Consider the following 20,432-nt stretch of genomic DNA (forward strand, 5'->3'; position numbering starts at 1 on the left):
AATTACCAAAAGGCCATCCAGAAAATTCATTGTGCTCAATATTTTGACCATTCTCAACTTATTTTGTTTCCTGTTCTTTGCTGCTCAATTATTCTGCTATCGGGGACTATTGCTTCCTTCTTGAGGTGGAGTCCACATTTGTTCTCTCCCCCAGCATTTACTTCTTCAGATAACCTTGGGACTTACCTTGCTGAGAAGAAATACTGCCTGCCTATTTTACAAAGCCACTTATTCAACTTGTAAGCTTTTCTTTTTTTTTAACTTAAACACCCTGAATTGGGAGAATCAGGTTGCTGCATTAGATTTCTTATGCTAATAAAATTCTAATTAAATGCCAGCTCTAGGCCAGAAGTAAAAGGCCACAGACACAAGAAATGGTGCCAATTCTTTCTTCCAATCAATGGAAAATGTGCTTTTCTCCACTTGGCTGGCTTTCTTGTGTTTTGCTTCCAACCTCGCCCCCATACACTTTTTTTTTTCTAACTGTACCTATTTTTCTCTTCCTGCACGTGTGTTGTACAAAGTGAGTCCTTAAAAAGCTCTTTAGAAAATTCTGATGTGTAGTTGGTTGATAGCTGAAGAAGGGAATTAAACTACAAATAATGGACTTAGAGAATATTAAGGGGAAACTACCCTCCATCCCCACTTCTCTATGTACCCAAATTCTACCAATTCCTTATTATATCCTCTCTGGGATCTCTTTCCTCCTCCATTGGATGCCTAAAGGACCACCCGGATTGCTACAGTACTAACTGAGTCTTTGATTATACACTCTTTGCCAAATGTTTCCAGGATGTGAATCTTGTTTCCCCAAACAAAATAGTAAGTTTCCAAAGGCAGAAATTTTCACTTCTCTTTTTTCTGCCTTGCCTCATACTATACTTAAAAATAGTAAACAGTAGAACTTCTGTAGACACTTATTAGTAGATTCCTGGGAATAGTGGGGAGATAAAGAGGAGAGTGTTGAACTAAATTCCCTGAATTCTATTCCCAGATTACATAATATTTAATAGTGGATTCAAGATATAAACACATACAACTTGAAAGAACATTCCCCACAACAGAGACAAGTAATCATATTGTCTGTATATAGTTGCAGAATGAAGATGTTAAATTATCTGACTTCCTGAATCACAGTGTTCTTTCCTCTCATCTGTTTTAATTTATGCATCACTTTTACTTTTTTGAACTTTCAAAGCATTTCTATCAACATCCTTTATGGGTCAAAAAAGAATTGAAGACTTTAAAAGTCATGAAAGAGGTTTTCTGCTGGGATAGTAAAGGTTCAATTTGCTTATTAAGCATGCTTACTTTTTCTCATTTACTCTCATTTGTCCATACACTTATTCAATGCGCTTATTGTGCACCTGAGCACCTACTATGTGCCTGGCACTGTGCTAAGCACTGAGTATACTGCAATATGTAAGACAGACAAGAATCTTATGTTCATGGAACTCACTGCATCTGAAAGTTGAATGATAAATAAAAATCATATATAAAAGAGAGGATCTTCCCCTCCACCTCCCATCCCCCACAGAGGAAAGTAATGCTCTCTTTGCAGTACTTTGTTCAGAGGATCTTTCCAAAACCACAGGACCAAACAGCTCTGTGCTTCTGGAAGATTGCAAAGGTGTTAAACCCTTAAGTCTTAAACGGGTACTAATAGTGTCTCCCAACTTGCCCCTGCAAGACCCTGCCTTCTATTTTGCTTTCTCAACTGGTGTTTGCTCACACTTCCTCCTCCCACTGGCCTTAAAGGCAAGGATAGGGCTTTTACATTCTTCTTGCTCAGAATTACTGCTTCCAAACCAATTTTTTAATCACCCTTTGAATATCTACTTTGCTGCATACCATTGAATCATTTTCTTTTCTTCCCTCATTTCTCATTGGCATTGGTCTCTGCTTCTCTTCCAATCTCATGAGGATTTGGGCATCTAGTGCAGGAAAATCCCCATACGCCTGCCTTAGTTCTGAATGTGTTTAGTGTTTTGACAACAACGTGTTCTCAATTCCATCTTAAAAAGGCTTTGAGGGACCTTTGTCACCTGTTTAGTGCAACCACTCAATTCCACTAATGTTTTGGATCTGGTCATCACCCAGAAATATTTCATTTCTGAAGTCTCAACCCCACTACCTCAACTTCTGACAGCAACCTCCTGCCCTCTCTGCCCATTCTTTTATGTCTGCACAAGAATTCTGAAGGAAATTCCTGAAAGACCAATTCTATGACCGTATCAAGATTCATGGTCTCCAAATTACTTCAGTGCCCCACCTGGCATTACTTTCTCCTAACCTCAGCTAAGCCTCATGGTTCATTTTATTATTTCCTCTCCTTTACCCTTAAAGCTCCTTGTCACCTACCCTGCAACCAAAACTTGGTTTAATACAATCATTTAATTGTTCCACACCTATTTCCACACTGCTGAGTAAAATCATCCAATCATGCAGATCAGAGACAGTACAAATTCATCCTCTCCCCAAATCTATCTATCTATTTATCTATCTATCTGTGTATCTATCTATCATCAATCTTTTATTTACTCATTGCTTCACACTAAACCCTTTCTCTGACTTCCACTCTTTTTCTTGTTCTTCTTATAGTCAAATTATGAGACAGATTGTCCACACTTACTGGAAACAAATAAGCAACTGGAAATAGTTACTCATCTATTTTCCACTTGATCCCTAAATCCCTACAATCTATTTTCAGCTCCTAACACTTCATGCAACTACTTCTCCAAAAGTTACTCACTCACTATCCCATTATTCCCAAACCAGCCTGTCATCATCATTCTTGATGCTGCTACAACATTCAAACATTCCACCCCCCCAAAAAAAATCTGGCTTACTTGACATAATTCATCTATTCCTCTTCCCAGCTCTGACTGCTCCATCTCAATTTCTCCTCAGGGGTCTTCTTCCCACTCTTCCTTTGATTATCTTCTCAATATAAGTGTTCCCCAAGTTCTCTCCTCTGCCCACTGTTCTTCTCTCTATATACAGAGTCCCTCTTTCATATGCAAAGGTCCAACTACACTTTAGATGCTGATGTTCCCAAATCTTATATCTAAGTCAAAATTCTCCCCTGAGCTTCAGTTCCATCTGCCTGCTGGGCATCTCCACTGTGATACACTATAGGCATTTCAAGCTCCAAACATCCAAAACTGAATCTGCCTTCTTTTCCTTCAAATATGCTCTTCACAAATCTGTGCCTGATGCATAGTTGGTGGAACAAACAGATTTTGAATGAGTAGGGAGGACTCTGAACTTGGAATCACTGAGTAACTTATGTAGTGTAATGTCTCCTGATTCTATTCAGATCTCTGAAGGAAGATCTTCATCTGAAGAGCTTAAAATAATTCATGGTCATTCATTATCCATCTTTTACAACTTTCCACCAGCTCTGTTGAGAATACTGCCTCTGAAATAGGCTTTATTATATGGGGTCTCTAGGCTGGAGCCCAAGAACATGGAGATTTCCTCAAGTGGATACAGGAAGTCAGGAGTGGAACAGGAAACACAGCTGCTTTGTGGATTCATGTGTTAGGCAGTGTGTGATGGCTTGTCCACACAGCCCACCATCACTCAGAGCCTTGCTTCTGGAACTCACCAGTAAGATTCATTGGGATGTCTTTAGCAAGTGATAGAAGGATCCAATCTACGGATGTACCCCGTTAGTTTGTTTAGTCTGTCAGCATTATTTTGATTATTTAGTGCCATTGTCACAGGCTACAAGATGCAAAATAGGTGAAGCAGCTAATAAGTTAAGAAAACTCTGATTAAGTTCCATGAGGATTCAATGAGCATTGTACAGGTTAATTGATTTTTTATAGATTAATTCTCCTTTCTGGATTCTAAGAGGTTGCTCTGTTGCAGAGCCCACTGACAAACCAGTGATGGGAGAAATTAGAAATCCCAAACTAAATAAATTACCCCTGCTTTTTATCTTGAGGATCATAATGAACAACACAGCCAACATGAGGTGAGTAGGGAAGAAATAATGACTGAATTCTAGGGTTATATGGTTATATCAATAGCAATACAAGGTAAGTGTCTGACCTTAAATAATCAAACAAACTGAGGAATTTTGGCACTAAAGCTAGAAGAAATTTTCCACAACTGAAGCAAAATTCCAGATGTCCTGTACTTTCCACATCCCCAATAATTCCAATTCCAAGACAGCCCTAGAGAACTAAGTCACACTGGGTTACAGATGATGCTCCTCTACAGTAACAATCTTCCTTAAATTAAGAAGCATATGTGGAGGGAAATCTGTATTTTTAAGTAATAAACTTTTGTTTTTAAAGAAGATTTAGACTTATAGTAAAATTGAGCAGAAAGCATAGAGAGTTACTATATACCTCCTCACCCCCTGCCCCTACACACACACACACACACACACATGCACACTTTCCACAATGTTATTAATATTATTAATTCCACCTTGCATTAGTGTGGTATACTTGTTACAACAGATGAACCAATACTGATAAATTATTATTAAGTAAAGCCCACAGTTTATATTAGAGCTTACTCTGTGTTATACATTCTATGGGTTTTGACAAATGCATAACAGCATGTATCTACCATTATAGTATTGTACATAATAGTATAACTGTCCTCAGATTTCCCTGTCTTCCACTTATTTACCCCTTCCTCCATCTCCCCAGCCTCTGGCAACCACTGAACTTTTTACTGGATCCATTGTTTTGCATTTTCCAGAATGCCGCAAAATTGGAATCATATACTATGTAGGCTTTGCTAATACCGAGATTGTCTCATTTCACTTAAGGTTGAGCCAAAATTTTTCATGGCTTGATAGCACATTTCTGTTTAGGGATGTAGAAATATGTATTTTTAACAATAGATCATAAAACCCTCCAGGAGCTAGGGAACTTGATCCAGGAGGCTACATCCCTTTCTTTTTCTAATGGGGAAGGACCATGTAGAATTTATTCATTGTGAGAATACTGGTTTGTGTACAGCAACCGCATCAGGATATGCTAGAATTCTTTCTGTATTCTGTAACCTCAGTTGGTGTGCCATTACAAACTCATTCCAACCAATTATCCCAAACCTGAAGATTTTAGCTGATAAATTTCATTAGGTCTATATCTTCTTTTAAATTCTTCTAAATACAAATAGTTCTGGCCTTCATCATTTCTCCACAAACTATTCCAATATCCTCCTCTCTGTTCTTTCTGCTTTCAGACATGTCCTCCTCCATCTATGTTCTTCATTGTTTCTAGAGACGTCTTTCTGATATAGAAATATTTTCTCATGTCACTCTTCTCCTAAAATCATTTGATCACTCTTCACTCCCTTTGCATGACATCCATCATCTGGCTCTTCTTGCCTCCCCAGATTCATCTGTGGCTCTTCCCCACCTCACTTTGTCCTTTGGCAACACTATTTCTTGTGCAACTGAGGTAGGAGAGAGATAGGCCTTGGGTTAAACTGCTGCAGCCAGTTTCATGTTGACCTTCTGAGATAAAATACCAGTGGGAAGGAAGCACCTTGATTGGATGAAAGAAGAGGCAGCCTGCTACAGCCTCCACATTTTTGTGTTCGAGAAGATTTTGCAGCCTGACACATGCACAGGAGGGATCTCAAGTAATCCTCTAGTAACCTTGACCTCATTATAATATCATTATAATACCATTAACATTGCAGTTTTGACCCCCCACCCCACTGTGGATTTCACTTAGGTGTTCACAAGAAAGATTCAAAATTAAGCCTGGTGGAAGCCCAAATAGGAAATTACAGATGATGACCTCATAGGGGAGGGAACAGGGAGTCACCCTTACCTAAACCCTGAAAGTTTAACCCCATATTAACAACCTAAGCTACCCTTACAGTGGGAAATTCACTCTGAGAGTTTGCCTGTGTGTTCTCCCACACACACAGTGCTTCTAATGAGCACTGTGCCTGCTTTGCAATCTTGATCTCTTAGTTGAATTCTTTCTTCAGAGGACAAAGACCAAGGTCATTTCATTTGCCAAAAACACATCATTTTTCCTGAACTCGGTAAATGCTTTATTCTTCCTTCTTTCTAAACTGTCATTCTATGGTCCATAATCAACTTTATTTGACTTCATTCTTAGTTGAATATTACATGTTACAAGATGCCTTCCCTGAAATATTTTCCCTCCTTCCTCTTCTGTCCCAACTGTGTTAAGTCCCCTGTTCTGGATTTCAATAAACGTTGTGCATATCTTTACTTTTGTATGTACCTATTGTGGCTTATAATGTAATCTATTTCACTATTGGCATACTACACTAGATTGTAAGATTCACGAGGGCAAAGACTCATTCACCATTAGGTCCACCACCACTGTTATAGAGATTGGTACATAATATAGTCTGTAGATGCTGTTTAAATGAATGAAAGAGTATGTGCCCAAGGCCAGGCTGACTCCTGACTGGTCACTGAGTAGAGTGCTTGAAGTTCCTGCCTCTCTCAGTAGGATCTCAGACGATGATTACAGTTGACCCAAACTACAGTCCCGTACAGGAGGACCTGGAATGGACTACAGGAACCCTGATAAGGATCGGATGCTATATTTTCCTATTTTCACTGCTAATGTCTTTGAACTCTGTTGCAATTATTTTTCTCACTGCTTTTAGCTTGGCATAGACAACATTTTCCCACAGCTGCCTTCTCATTTCCCCAGTTTCCCCTTGACTATAATCAGAATATAATGCCCGTGAAGCTGGCCCAACAGGAGACAACTTGAGTCATCCCTCAGTTGGCTCTCTTGGGAATCAGAGGAGTGAGATTTGGACTTTCTCATTAAATAAGAAGCTTTCCCTTGAACAGGGAATTTATTTGAAAAGACTTAGTGAGATCAAACTCTAACCCACATCTGAGAGAGTTATCATGACAATACTTGCCTCTCATATTCCCTGTTCCTCTCTGCTCTCCACCTCTGGCTCAGGTTCCTCCTATTCATTTTCTCATGGGCAATGCTGGGCAACAGCAACTCCTCTTTCTCTGGGAGAGGCTGTCCACTCTTCTCAGTGTCAAACCAGACTGGCTCTGTTCACTCAGGAAACAAAATATCGGACTCTTTTTACCCCTCTGTCACTTGACTGAAGAGTATCTACGGGAATGTGGGAGAGGCAAAGGACAGCTCTGATGTGTTTATCTCATTCCTTTAGTCTTTTCTTTGGAGAGTTTGGGCCATCTTTCTCTTGTCAGGAAATATTAGCTGTCTTCTCAATGAAGAGTGAGGTATTTTGTTGAGAGGTCTGTCTAAAAAAACTGCTAACAAATGTGATTACGCAGTTCCTTAGGACAGGAGGACAGTTTTGTTTTGAGATAGCACTCTTTCAAGTCCTATGCAAATTAGACCCATGTTTTCTGGTTGCCGAGAAAAGAAGATGACTCATTAATTGAGTGTCTATTTGGCACCAGGCATAAAGTTCAGTGATTTGCATAAATAGCTATCATTTCAATTTTCACAACAATCATAATAATAATTTTGCCAACATTTATTGAGCTCTAATTATGTGTCAGGCTTTTTGCTAACAGGTTTACTTAAGCGATCTCATTTCAACCTCACAACCACACATCATATAGGTACTTTTAAATTATCCTTGCTTTGTAGATAAGAATGGAACACAAAGAGAAGTTCCTTTATTAAGTAAGGAAACATACTTAATAAAGCAGGTCTGATAATTGACTTTATATCAAAATTCTTAGATACCGTGCTACATTGCTTTTTGACCATGTAAGATAGGAATTGTTATTGTAGCCCAAGAACACAATGTAAGCATAGAAGGAAAGCCAGGTTGGAAAGTGAGCTTTGTCTCATCATCACCTCAAGGTCTTTAACCCACAGCATCATGTAATAGAGACTAGAGGTCCTGATCCAGAATGTGGTCTTGATCATATAGGACTTCATGGATGAGATGTAGGAGGGGAAACCACTGCATAGTGCTGTTACATGGACACACTGAGACAATCTCTCCAGCTTGCCCCAATCCCCAGGCCACTTCATTTCTTCACAGTAGATGTTATTCCAGAAAAGGAATGAAGAAATTGGCACAGCCATCCCAGATTTTATTTGGATCCTCTAAATTTGTTTGAGTCACGGAAAAAGAAAATGGATTTCAGTGTGATTTGCACTGTGCTGTTTTTACTTACTTCAAGGGATTACATTTCCAGGGCTTCCCTAGGTGGGGTAGGCTACTTACTGTTTCCTGGGGAAGTTATCTGTAGTACAAACAGGCTATCCCAGGTGGCCAAATGTGCTTTGATTGTGGATTCATAGACAAAAGGATTAAGTACATCCTACAGAGAAAGGGAGGAGATTTTCCCCCAAAATAGTTCTTTTTGTTCCCCCCAAATGGTTCTTTTTTCAACAGATTGCACTATTTTAAGAACTCAAAAAGAAGAGCCCTCTTTTAAGAAACAAATAAATATCTGGTGTAGTTATAAATCTCAAAGATTGAGCAAAATCAAATTAGGAACCAACTTTGAGTTAACCAGAGTCAGAAGTTATCAGATCTTTATCCACAGGGAAGATATGTAAACAAGACAAAAACATACTCTTTTTAAGATGGCACCTGAGCTCATGAATATTTGGGGCAGTGAGGCACACAAAAATGAGTTGCTCACTGAGTGGTAGGTTTTGCTGAATACCAGCTGGTCTTATCTGATATCAATATGAATGAACTGTGGAGTAAAACCCTCAATGAGATCTCCAGCTTTGCAGAGAAGTTCAAAACATCTTGAGTATGAAAAGTCACATACACAAGGAAAGACTACACCAGGATACTGCACTAAATGTGTGACAATGGAGCACAGGGGTAACCAAGGAGTATCCACGTGGGCAGGTGCAAAACAGGGCACTTCAGCTTCCTTGTCAGAAGGACTGAGGGAAGAAAATATGAAGTCATTTTAAAACAAAAACTGAAGTGTATTTAATTGAAAAAATTAACACATTCTTTTGTGACACAAGAAAAGTATATCTACACGTACATGTATGTATATAAATTCATATGCACTAATGTGGATTTGACCCTAATCCTCAGTTTTTGTAACTCTATCTTAATTGGCCTGTACATACTCTCTTTTATGTTTTATTACATTCTTCACTCTTTTTGTTTCCTCAGTCTTGAGTCATTAATTTACTTTATTGATATTATTCTATACAATGAATTGCACTTCTAAGGTTTCAACATGATAATTTTTCTGAGATCTATCCATGTTGCTATTTATCTATCCATCTATCTATATAGACCAATCTATAGCTAGATAGAAATCTAGAACTTTTTTGTAGTTTATGTGTAACACTTCATACTTCCCAGATAGCACACTTTTGATGGACACTTAAGCTGTTTCAAATTTTTAGCTGTTGCAAGCAATGCTATGATGAATATTCTTGCCCATTCATTCATATTTCTGTGTATCTGTGTGAGAAATCATCTAGGTTCCATATCTAGTATTATACTTGTGCATATTTCATTTTATTAATACTTCCAAATCATTTTGGAATAGCTGTACTAGTTTACAATTCCTGTTTTCACATCCTCACCAAAACATGATTTTATCTGACTTTAATTTTTGCCAATCAGATGGGTAGAAGGTGGTGTGTAACTGTTGTTTTAATTTGCATTTATCTGATAACTACTAAGATTGGACATCTCTTTACATGCACATTAGTAATTTGGGGTGTTTCCTTTTGTTCATGGCTTATTCATACTTTGCACAGATATCTATTGAGATTACTCTTTTTCTCTGATTTGCAGATATCCTATATGTTTATTAGTTGTATATATTAATTACTATTAATCCTTTATTCATTATATATATGAACATTTATTCTCTCACAATGTAACTATTTGCAACCTAATTTTGACATATTCAAATCCATAAAATGTTTCCCTTTATGGCTTTTGGTTTTGGTGTCTTTTCCCTTTCTTATCCTATATTTTCAAATAGTTTTCTAGTTTCACTCTTAAGTTTTCATTTTTAACCTATATGGAAATTATTTTGGCTTACTATTTGGAGTATAATCCGGATTTTCTTTTCTCCATACTGCAAACAAACTTCCCCATGTCATTTATCAAAAAAATCCCCTCTCTAATGCTTCATGTTGTTTCCATTATCAAATGGGGAGTTTCATGTATATGGGTATATTTCTGGACTTTCCAGAATGTTCTCTTTGTTTCTGACCCATTTCTACACTGTTTTAATTGCCTTGGCTTTGTAATATGGTGTAGTTTATCATGGTGTTCATTCTTTTGAGAATTTTTCTTTCTCTTCTTCAACCTTTATTTTTTCCATGTCCATTTTATAACCAGATTGTCCAATTTCACCTCAACATCTGCTCAAATTTCAAGTGGAGTTGCATTATATTTCTGTATTAACTTAGGGAAAATTGACATCTTTACAATATTAAATCCTCTTTCTCACAGATCTGGTGTATCTCTCCATTATTTCAGCTTCTTTGTGTTTTTTAATAATATTTTATAATTTTTATTCATAAAATCTGTACTTTTTTTGGTTGATTCCTATATACTGTACATTTTTATTGTTGTAAATGCTATCTTCTTTCTCAATTACATTTTCTAATCAGTAACTGTCAGTATAAGAATTATTATTGATTTTTATATATTTGTCTTTTATCAAATAGTCTTTTACTTAACATACCTAATAGTCTGTTGATTCTCTTGAGTTTTCTATATGAAGGATTATAATGTATCTAAATCACAAGAGTTTTGTCTCTTCCTTTCAAATACTGTGTGTCAATTTTAGGAGGTCATACTGTACTGTTCAGAATTTTCAACATTACACTGAAGAGCAATGGTGATAAAATGGTTGCATTCTTGCTAACCTTAAGGAAATGTCTCTAAGGTTCCTTCTTGATGCTTGCTACTGGTTTTTTTAATACCCTTGATGGTTTAGTGAGTTTACTTTTAAGTTTTTCTGAGAGCTTTTATTTTTAAATCACAAGCAAGTGATGAATTATATCAGATGCTCTTTCTACAGATGTTTAAACTATCCTTGCAATTATGCCATAAATGCAAATTATTACATAACATAAGATTATTCACAACTTACTAAGGAAATACTGTCCTTGCTCATGTAGTTAGTGGGTCTTATTGGCCATATGGGAAATAAATGCTGAGGAGAATAATTTAAAGAATTGCTACAGTTGCTACAAACCCCTGCTCAGTGCTCACCCCATAAGTCTGCCCACCTAGACTCCCATTGTGGACATTATACCATCCTTCCTCCAGCAAACCTGGTCTATTAGCCATCTCATTTGCAGAAGCAGTCTTCAGCCCCTTGGCACGTGGAATAAATCTGGTAAGTCTTTTCCTATAGAAGCATTTACACCTGAAATATATTCATGTATTATTTCCCAAGGGCAGTGTTATTTTAACCATACATAAGGTTTTAATCAAAATGTAAAACTTCAGTCAATTTAAAGATATGGTACTAGAAATATACACTTGGCTAACCACTGTTCTAGAGAATTTTCAAATGATATCATATAGTCAATTCTTTTTGGCTTACCTATGAAATGAACTGTACAGGCTTTCATTCTTATGTGAAATCTACCTCTGATCCTTCATAGAATATATACTTTGTTTTCTCCCAACAGTGGCACAGGTGTAGACTGAGACAGCTACACTCCATTAGTCTCATTCATTCATTCATTCATTCAACAAGAATTCATGCATCAGAAATTATGCTAAGTATCAATTAGGGTTTAGACCATGTGTAAATTAAAATTCAAACAAGAGTTAAGGCAAGGAAATTTTTTTTTTAACCAGATTTAAGAGGTGCATATTTGAAGTTCAGATAAGGGTGAAGGCTAGAATCCAAAGATTGTAGTTAAAGCCTTTGGCAAAACAGATGTTTCACACCCAGCTTAAATCTCACTCTTGACCTTCATTCACATCTCAGAGTATTTGGCTGGATGTTTGTCACAATTCTAATATCCCTGCAAAGATGAGATGCATGAATCATGCAGCAATCTCATCAAAAAGGTAAGGAAACAAGGATATGTTTTATCCTGATGGATTTTCCTAGCTTAAATCCAATCGTCCTCATTCCTTCATCTTCCTTTCCGAGAAGTACATTCCTTTTTTTTTCTTTCCTTTTCAAAGTTAGCTGGCTGCTTAACACCCCTTGTACAGCTAATTTTAAACCTTATCTCTTTGTAATTAGTGTCTGTGCACAGAGCAATTTTTTAGCTTACAGCATTAGCCCCATATTTACTGCACTCAAAAAGGCCAAGATGCCGGTGTCTAGAGAAAAAATTACCTCAATGACTTTGATTAATTTTCTATGAACCATCCTCAAGCACTTCAACTGACACAATACTTTATTCCCTCACCTCCTTTCTGCATTATGCAGTTGGAGTTGGGCCTGGACAGGCTTCACATGTATGTGTAATTGCTTCTGAACTCAGGGGTTGGAGTAATAGTTTAGACCAACCACTCCAGTCTATGGTTTCAGAGCTTTCTATTAACATCTCAGTATAAAAATGGTAATATACCACCATTAAAGAATGATGTATATATAAGATATGGAGCATTTGCTAGCAGACATATAACATTAATCGCTAAGATTAATTGAGCATTACTATGTGCCAAAAACTGTTAAGCATTTTACATGTATTCTTTCACTGGATTCCCGTAACAATCCTATAAGGTAGGTATAGCTATCATCCCTTTTAGGTAGTTATGGAAATGCAGAGAGGCAAAATAATTTAGCCAGTGAGACTCTTAGCTAAGAAGTAGCAGAGCTGGAATTCAAAATTAGGCAATCTGAGTCCAAAGCTTATGCTCTTCTTAACAAGCTCTCCTCACTGACTGCCAACACACTGCCACACAAGCCTGCAGAACCACATTAGTCGACAAGGTAACAAGAGCTCAGCTAAGGAAACAGCGAGCAAGGCCAAGAGAATTTGACAGAGACATGCAGGTCAATCTTCATGGCTCAAGAGGAAAAGGGACAGTATTGCTCTGAGGCCCATCTCTAAGGCCCAGCATGGGTAGGTTCCTGAGCTGGGCAGGAAAAAACTTGCCTCGGGGAAAAGAGAGAAAGTGCATGAAGAAAAACTGGACAGCTCTTGGAGAGGAACTCTTCTTACATGACCACTTAGAGATAGGAAAAACCCCATGTGAGACTCAACTGGTTCACTCATCCAGGGTCCCTCTCAGGTGGTGATTAATGGGTCCTGGTAGAGGACAAAAGACAGGAGTTCTTAGGTGTGCTCTTTGCTGAGAGATGGGCATCATTCTGTCCTATTAGCCTCTTGGAAATGCAGCCATCATTCCCCTGGCCCTAAGGTCTTTCTTTCTGCTTCAAGTCCTCTCTAGACTCTGCCATTCCTTTCACTCTTATTATCACCAGATGTTCCCAAAATATAATCACCAATATTTTGGACCTGAAGAGTCCCAGACATGTTACTTTCTTCATTACTGCAGAAGATCTCCAGCAGTGAAAACCAGAACTCCAGTGGAAGCTGCAAAAGTATAAGATATCTTATAGAAATGATACCTAGGAACTTTTGCCACACAAACAAAGCTGTTGGTATAGAAATTCTTACTATGTTGGGCCCAGAGATATTTTAGGTCAGTGGTATCTGAAGGCTATTCTTAATGATCTCTCAGGAAGAACATGCATGGGTTTGGTTGTGCAAAATTTTGAAAACCAATTGAAATTCTCTGGAGTGGACAGTGTGGTTCGATGTAGAAGTGCATCAAAGATTTGGTAGTAACAAGGCTCAGAAAAGTGAGACCCAGTTGATGTCTCCAGGTCTGGGGTAACTTCCTCTCAGGAGCATAGACCAAAATCATGCTCTGGTCTACATCTTTCACTGCCCAACTTTAACATTTGTTCCAGTGATAGGAATTGTTCCTGAGAGCCCCATGTTGACTCTGTGTAATCACTTCATCTTGCGCATTGCTTTACTGGAGAATGGGAGAATCCCACAAATGGGTTCCATTTTCTTTCTCTGAGAAAAAAAAAGGGTTGACTATATATCCTTAGACACTTTGTTACTTGCTGGTTCCCAAGCACATGAATGGTGGTTGATGTACCATGAAGTCATCATTCATGGGCAAAACCCTGTTCTTGCCTTGGTACTTGAATATACGAAGGTCACAGGCTCAAAGACATATCTTTGCAAATGAAAATGAATTAGAGCCTGTTCTGTTAGCTTCATTATGAATTCCAGAATCAGAGGAACAAATAAGATTAATCAATTCATAATTTATAGCTCTGTGGTGATAGGTGTACCCTTTCCCTCCAGCATTCTTTCTCCTTATTACTCTATTTCTCCCTCTTGCTCTCCCTCTTCCTCTCCCTCTCTTTCTCTTCTGAACTTCAATGGCAATTATGATTTTCACAAAGTAAATTTGTTCTACTATTTTTATAATCTATTTAGTTCTTGACTCATTTGACTTTTTAAGAAGCTTAATAACTTCATTGAGATATAATTCACACACCATACAATTCACCCATTTAAAATCTATAATTCAATGGTTTTAGTTCAGTCACAAATAGGATTGGGCCACCATGACCAATATCAATACTAAAACATTTTCATCACTCGAAAATGGAATCCTGTATACATCAGCAGTCACTTCTTGTATCTCCTCAACTCAGCCAGGAATAAGCAGTCATTAGGCTACTTTGTATCTCCATGCATTTGCCTATTTTGGACCTTTCATATAAATGGAATCTGGAAAAACATAAAAAATGTTTTTTTTATGACTGACTTCTTTCACTTAGTATAATGTTCTCAAGATTCATCCACATTATAGCCTGTATCATTCATTCACTTTTATGATCTAATAATATTCCATTGTATGGATATGCCATAGCACTGTATAAGTTTAAGGTATACAGCATAATGAATTGATATACATGTGTCATGAAATGATTACCTCAGTAAGTTTAATGAACATAAATCCTGTCATATAGATACAAATAGATACAAAACTAAAGAAATAGAATTTTTTCTTGTGATAAGAACCCTTAGGATTTACTCTCTTAACATCTTTCATCTATAACATACAAGTGCTAATTAAATTATGTTGTAAGTTACATCCCTGGTACTTATAACTGGAAGTTTGTAACTTTTGACTACCTTCATCCAATCCTCCCTTCCCCAAATACACACCTGTTTATTCTCTATCTATGACTCTGTTTCTGTTTAGTTATGTTTATTCATATGTTTTGCTTTTTATATTCCACATATAAGTAAAATCATACACTATTTGTCTTTCTCTGTCTGACTTGTTTCACTTAGCATAATGCCCTTTAGGTCCAAAGTCCATCCATGTTGTTGCAAATGGCAATATTTTATTCTTTTTTTATAGCTAATATTCCATTATGTATATGTATAGATATAGATATCACATCTTCTTTATACATTCATATATCCATTGGGCACTTTGGTTGCTTCCATATATTGTCTATTGTAAATAATGTTGCAGTGAACAGAGGGGTATGTATATGTTTTTGAATTAGTGTTTTCATTTTCTTCAGATAAGTACCCAGGAGTGAAATGCTAGATTGTATGGTAGTTCTATTTTTAATTTTTTGAAGAATCTCCATACTGTTTTCCTTAGTGGCTGTACAAATTTACATTCCCACCAAGAGTGGACAAGTTGTCCTTTTACTCCACACCTTATCCAACATTTGTTATTTGTTGTCTTTGATAATAGCCATTCTGACAGGTATGAGGTGATATCTCTTGGTGGTTTTGATTATTTGCATTTCCCTGATGATAAGTGATGTTGAACATCTTTTCATGTGCCGGTTGGCCATTTGCATATTTTCTCTGAAAAAATGTCTATTCAGGTCTTCTGCCCATTTTGTAATTGGGTTGTTTGTGCTTTTTATGTTGAGTTGTATGAATTCTTTGTATATTGTATATATTAACCCTTTATCAGATATATCATTTGCAAATATCTCTTCCCATTCAGTAGTTGGCCTTTTTGTTTTGTTGATAATTTCCTTCGTTGTGTGAAAGCTTTTTAGTTTGATGTAGTCCCATTTGTTTATTTTTGCTTTTGTTTCCCTTGCCTGAGGAGAAATATCAAAAACAAACAAACAAAAAAAAGGATTGTTAAGACTAATGTCAAAGACCATAATGCGTATGCTTTGTTCTAGAAGTTTCATGGTTTCAGGTTTTACATTTAAGTCTTTAATCCATTTTGAGTATATTTTTGTATATGGTGTGAGAAAATGTAGTAGTTTCATTCTTTTATGTGGAGCTGTCCAGTTTTGGCAATACCACTTATTGAGGAAGGTGTCTTTTCTCTGTTGTACATTCTTTTCTACTTCATCAGAGATTAATTGTCCATATAACTGTGGATTCATTTCTGAGCTCTCTAGACTGTTGCATTAATCTATGTGTCTGTTTTTATGGCAGTACCATACTGTTTGATTACTGTCATGTTATAGTATAATTTAAAAGCAGGGAACTTAACTCTTTCATCATTGTTCTACTTTCTTTAGATTGTTTTGACTATTCAGAGTCTTTTGTGCTTCCACACAAATTTTAGAAGTATTTGTTCTAAGTCTGTGAAAAATGCCATTGGTATTTTATAGGGATTGCACTGAATCTGTAGATTGCCTTGGGCAGTATTGTTATTTTAACAATATTATTTCAAACCATGAGCACAGTACATCTTTCCATCTGTCTTGTGTCTTCTTCAACTTCTTTCATCAATGTTGTAGTTTTTTGAGTACAGGTCTTTTACCTCCTTAGTGAGATTTATTCCTAGGTATTTTATTATTTTTGTTGTGATTATAAATGATATTGTTTTCTTGAATTCTCTTTCTAATAGTTTGCTATTAGTGTATAGAAATACAACAGACTTCTGTATATTAATTTTCTATCCAGCAACTTTATATAATTCATTGATATGTTCTAGTAGTTTTTTGGTGGCATCTTTAGGATTTTCTAGTATACTACCATGTCATCTTCAAACAGTGACAGTTTTATTCCCTTCTTTTCCATTTGGATTTCTTTTATTTATTTTTCTTGTCTGATCACTGTGGCTAGGACTCCCAATATTATGTTGAATAAAAGTGTCAAGAGTGGGCATATTTGTCTTGCTTCTGATCTTAGAAGAAGTACTTTCAAGTTTTCACTGTTGAATATGATGTTAGTTGTGGGCTTCTCATATATGACCCTTATTATGTTGAGGTATCTTCCATCTATACCCACTTTCTTGAGAGTTCTATTGGATGTCAATGGATGTTGAATTTTGTCAAAAGCTTTATGTGCAACTATTGAGGTGATCACATGGTTTTTATCCTTCAGTTTGTTAATGTATCACACTGATGGATTTGCATGTACTGAACCATTCTTGCATCTCTGGAATAAATCCCACTTGATCATGGTGTATGATCCTTTCAATGTATTGTTGAACTTGGTTTGCTAATATATTTTTGAGGATTTTTGCATCCATGTTCATCAGCGGTATTGGCTTATGAATTTCTTTCTGTATGGTGTCTTTGTCTGTTTTTGGCACAAGGGTGATACAGGCCTTGTAGAAGCATTCCTTTCTCTACAAGTTTTTGGAATAACTTCAGAAGGATGGGTGTTAATACTTCTCTAAACGTTCAGTAAAATTCACCTGCAAAGCCATCTGGTTTGTTAGTTGGAAGTTTTTATTACTGATTCAATTTTATTAGTAGTAATTTGTCTGTTCATTTTTAAAATTTATTTCTGATTCAGTCTTGGGAGATTGTATAATTCCAGGAATTTGTCCATTCTTCTAGGTTGTCCATTTTATTGGCATATAATTGTTCATAGTCATCTCTTATGATCCATTGTATTTCTGTGTGGTCTTTTGCAACTTCTCCTTTTTCATTTCTGATTTTGTTGATTTGGACTCTTTTTTTTTTTAATGAGTCTAGCTAAAGGTTTATCAATTTTTTTTCAAGGTGCCAGCTCTTAGTTTCGTTGATCTTTTCTTTTCTTTTTTCCTTTTTTACTCTCTATTTCATTTATTTCTGCTCTGATCTTTATAAGCCATCTATTAACATTAGGTCTGGTTTGTTCTTCTTTTTCTAGTTCCTTTAGGTATAAAAATTAAGTTGTTTATTTGAGGTTTTTCTTGTTTTCTGAGGTAGAATTGTACCACTATAAATTTCCCTTTTAGAACAGCTTTTACCACATCTCATATATTTCTGATTGTTGTGTTTCCATTTTCATTTGTCTCCAAGTATTATTTTAAATTTCCTTTTTGATTTCTTCAGTGATCCATTGGTTGTTTTGTAGCATATTGTTTAGCCTCCACACATTTGTGTTTTTGTCATTTTTGTTCTTGTAGTTAATTCCTAGTCTCATAGTGTTATGGTTGGAAAAGATGCTTGATATAATTTCAATCTTCTTAAATTTACTGAGGCTTATTTTGTGGCCTATTATGTGATCTATCCTGGGGAATTTTCCATGTGCACTTGAAAACAATGTGTATTCTGCTGCTTTAGGATGGAATGTTCTACATATATCTATTAAGTTCATTTGATCTAATGTATCACTTAAAGCTAGTGCTTCCTTATTGATTTTCTGTCTAGATGATATGTCCCTTGATGTAATTGTGGTACTAAAGTCCCCTGCTATTATTTTGTTACTGTCAACTTCTCCTTTTATGTCTGTTAATATTTGCCTTATATATTTAGGTGTTCCTATGTTGGGTGCATATATATTTATAATCATCATACCCTTTTGTAGGATTGATCTTTTTATCATTATGTAAAGTCATTATTTGTCTCTTGCTACAAAGTATATTTTGTCTGATATAAGTATTGTTACCTTTCTTTTGATTTCCACTTGCATGGGATACTTTTTTCCATTCCCTCACTTCCAGTCTGTGTGTGTATATAAATCTGATGTGTTCTCTTGTAGGCAGCATACATATATGGGTTTTGTTTTTGTATCCATTGGGCCACTCTATCTTTTGATTAGAGCATTAATCCATTACACTTAAAGTAATTATTGATATGTATGTACATATTGCCACTTTGTTAATTGTTTTGGGGATGTTTCTGTAGTTCTTTTTGTTCCTTTCTTCTTCTTTTGCTCTGTACCCATGTGATTTGGTGACTGTCATTAGTGTTATGTTTGGATTCTTTCTCTTTTTGTGTGTGTGTTTGTATCTATTACAGATTTGTGTTTACAGTTACCATGAGGTTTAAATATATATACTATATATACACACATATATGTGTGTGTGCTTATTTTAAGTTGCTGATCTCTGAAGTTCAATTACATTTTAACAATCCTGCATTTTTATTCACCTCCCCCATTTCCTGTTTTTGACATCATATTTTATATCTTTTAGTTTTGTGTATGCCTTAACTACTTATTGTGGATATAGATGATTTCACTACTTTTGTCTTTTAACCCTCCTCCTAGTTTTATTAGTGGTTGATCTACTACATTTACTGGATATTTTTCTTTACCAATGAGATTTTTCCCATTGTAATGTTCATATTTCTAGTTTCAGCCTTTCCTTTTCTGCTTAGAAAAGTCCCTCTAACATTTCTTGTAAAGCTGGTTTCTTGGTGGTGAACTCTTTTAGTTTTTGTTCCTCTATAAATTTTTTCACCTCTCCTTCAAATCTGAATGATAGCCTTGCTGGGTAGAATATTTTTGGTTGTAGTTTTTTCTCTTTCATCACTTTAAATATGCTGTGCCACCCCCTTTTTTCCCTGCAGAGTTTTTGCTGAAAAGGCAGATGGTATCTTTATGGGAGTTCCACTTTTTGTAACTTTTTGCTTTTTCCCTTGCTGCTTTTCATATTCTCGCTTTATCAGTGATTTTTGCCATAATAGTTATAATTTGTCTGTTCATAGTCCTCTTTGGGTTGATGCTCTTTGGGACTTTCTTTGTCTCCTGGATTGGTTGTCCCTTTCCTTTCCCAGGTTAGGGAAATTTTCAGGTATTATGTCTTCAGATATGTTCTCTGCTCCTTTCTCTCTTCTCCTTCTGGGACCCTTATAAAGTGAATGTTAGTACACTTGATGTAGTCTCAGAGGTCTCTTAAACTCTTCATTTTTTAAACTTCTTTTTTCTGTTTAGCTTGGTTTATTTCTATTACTCAATCTTCCAGATTGGTCATCCATTCCTCTTTATCATCTAATCTACTATTGATTCCTTCTGGTGTATTTTTTATTTCAGCTGTGTATTCTTCAGCTCTGTTTCGTTCTTCTTTATATTTTCTAATTCTTTATTAAACTTCTCACTGTGTTCATTCATCCTTCTCCAATGTTCTTTGAACATCTTTATGATTATTACTTTGAACTCTTTATCGAATGATTGTTCTTCTCCACTTCACTTAGTTCTTCTCCTGGGGTTTTATCTTGTTCCTTCATTTGGAACATATTACTCTGTTGGCTCATTTTTCTTAATTTGATGTTCTTATTTTAATGTCTTTGGTAG

Source organism: Leucopleurus acutus, assembly GCF_964270905.1.
Source record: "Leucopleurus acutus genome assembly, chromosome: 12".
NCBI lineage: Eukaryota > Metazoa > Chordata > Mammalia > Artiodactyla > Delphinidae > Leucopleurus > Leucopleurus acutus.